Source organism: Capsicum annuum, chromosome 3 (genome assembly GCF_002878395.1).
Source record: "Capsicum annuum cultivar UCD-10X-F1 chromosome 3, UCD10Xv1.1, whole genome shotgun sequence".
NCBI lineage: Eukaryota > Viridiplantae > Streptophyta > Magnoliopsida > Solanales > Solanaceae > Capsicum > Capsicum annuum.
Window position 1 is genome coordinate 122,082,252 of NC_061113.1, and position 3,133 is coordinate 122,085,384.

The window sequence follows — 3,133 nt, forward strand, 5'->3', positions numbered from 1 at the left end:
CCTAACTTGAATATATATGTCACTTTGAATGATGGTAACGGCCCAATGTGTCTTACTGAAAGGAGGACAACCTATCTTTAATGCAATATGTCACTTTAAACGGGGTGAATACCTAGCATGTCTTATTGAAAGATGGAAAATATATCTTGAATGCAACCTGTCACTTTGAACGAGGTGACAACCCAAATATAATAAGATATGTCCTTTAGAAAGGGTGGTTGAACTAAATAAGATGTGTCATTTTGAAAGGGTGGACAAACTAAATATAAAGAACTGCATCCTTTGAATCAAGAGTCCTTCAAAAGACTCGTGCATATCCTGAGATTCTGGATTGGATCCTTAATTTTGAGAAGATACTTTTGCATTATTTTTTAGAGGCGATGTTGTAAACGTCACCTGTATAACTTGAACAAATTCAGAGGATTGAGTTTAGTGATAAAGACGAAGTTTTTTGACCCATGATGATTTAGAGATAGTAGTTAGGATAATATCTCCACATCTTTGTCATTATGATGGATCATTTCCCTATAAAACTAGAGAAAGTGTTAAGGACATAATGAAGTAACATAAACAAAAATCAAGACAAAAATAAGGGAGAAAAGTTGTCTGGATTATTATGGCAAGGCCTCAGTGGGTTTGCTAATGCCCTTTGTCATGCTTAACATTGTCAACTTTGTGACTTCACTATTCTTACACCCAAAGAAAAATTATTAGTTTTGAGAGACTGATAGTGTTGGTATTGTCTTTCCCTCCCGATGCACCTTGTAGATCATTGATTTGCAAAATCTTCTGATCTTGAAGTACATGTTTAATGGATTTTTTGAGGATTTTCCTCAAAAATTCTTCCTCGGTCCATAATATAGAAACTCTCAAACTTTTTCATAACTTAGTACATTATTTAGTATGAAATTTTGAGATCTTCTCAAAATTTTTTCCCCAATCTAAAATGTAAAATACTCGAGTGGTTTCTGCGTAGAGTGCTTTAAGAACAAAGAACTTCAAAATTATGTTATGATATCAACTACAATAGCGCCTAATTTTCAACTTTGTAGCAATTATCAAGTTTTGGAAACCTTCTAAAAAATTTCTATCCTAGTTACATGTTGCAATATCATCTTTATTTAACATAGTAAAGGATCCTTTGATGAATTTTTGAAGTCTTCTAAAATTTTTTGCCATAGTTTCTATGAAAATGTTATATCATAGTTTCTATGAAAATGTTACATAAAATATGACCGAGCTAGTGTGGCACCTACACACTCCATTGAGGTAGGAAATATAGTTACAATGTAAGATAGAAAGATAAGTCTTCTAAGGGGTTGACCGAAGACGACATAGGTCGCCTACGTATCCCATTCTTCAAAATTCAGGTCAAATGTGGTTTATGCATACAAGAGGGATATTTGATTCTTTTGATAACGTGATCGAAGCAAATATAGACTACCTACATATTCCACAAGGGAAATCAGGTTGAACATAGTTCATTAAAATTAAAAAGGTGCAGTTATAAGGAAATCAAACTATAAAGTGCGATTACAAGGAAATAAAGAAATAGAATGCAATTAACAGGAAATAAAATGAGAAAGTATGATTACTAGGAAAAAACATTAACTTCCAAATGCAGGATAAAGACGCCAAAATGTGTCTTTTGAGGAAAATTAATGCTTCTTCTGATTGATGGTGCCAATGACTACTTCTTGTGATTTGGTAATCTATTGTTGTTAACATTGGCTTGAGCTTCTTCAAGCATTATCACCTTGTTATCAATCAGATTCTGAATTTTGTGCTTTAGAGTGATATATTTTTCTGTATTAAGTCCAACAACTCCAGAGTGGTAAGCACATCGCTTGTTTGGATCATACCAATTAGTAGAATTGTTCACAGGCTTTGCTTCCACTAAATGAAGTAGTTTTGCTTCTTTTAACCATTCAAAAATCTCAGTTAGAGATTCTGCCAATGACCTAAAAATTTTGGAGGTCTTTCTTTCATGATTGGCATGAGGAACATTATTTTTATAGTTTTGTGGTAGAGGTTGACCATGATTTGTCTCTTGTTCATTGAAGACTAGATAGTGAATGTATTGAGCATTGGGTTGATATCAAGGAGATTGCTTGTAGTTTGAAGAATTTTCTTGATTCATCACTCCTATTACTTCCTATTCTTTTTTCTTCCCATTTCCAAAAGAGCCAGTCTGGAAGCTCTTATAAGTGGATTACAACTCTATTAAATTTATTTTCCTTCCTGTCTTGATGCCATCCTCAATCATTTATCCAGTCTTGATAATTTCAGTATATGTTTCCCCAGCCATCATTACCATGTGATCAACATATTCTGGATTTAGTGCATGGATGAAGTAATTGATCATTTAAGCTTCTTCCATAGGGGGATGTACCCTAGTCGCTTCTTCTTTCCAGTGTATGGCATATTCACAAAAATTCTTATTTAATTTCTTCCTTAGCTTTATGATAGAGATTCTGTCAGGAATAATATCAATATGAAACTTGTAGTGATCCACAAAAGCATTCGCAGGTCTTCCCAAGTGTTCCATTTAATCACATCTAGCTTAGCATACCATTCTAAAGCCTTTCTGTTCAAGCTTTGACTAAATATCTTGAACCGTATTCCTTCATTCTTCCCCGCACCAATCAATTTTTTGTAATAAGTTTTCAAATGAAAGAAGGGATTTTCGGACCTATCAAACCTTTTAAACTTTAGGATCTTATAACCAGGAGGCAACTTGATCTTGGGAAATGCACACAACTCTTCATACTTCATATTTTGGTTATTCCCAAGCCCCTGAAGACTCCTTATTTCATATTTCAATGCCTTGAGCTTTATGTTCACTGTCTCATCTATGTACATTCTTGTATCATTTTCTATCTCAACATAATGATTAACATCTAAGCGGTATAACCCTTGAGTTGTTGTTACTGGTGGGGCGGTAGCATATGCATACACTGGTGGAGCATGGTATGACAAGGATATATCTGAACCTTTGGAAGAGCAAATGCATACACATAAGAGGCACCCTGAGAAGTATGAGCAAAATGACCTTCTTGACTAACTCCTTCTAACATTGGAAACATAGGCCCCTTTTGTTGAGCATCAGGAGACAGATCCATGTTTGGAGAAT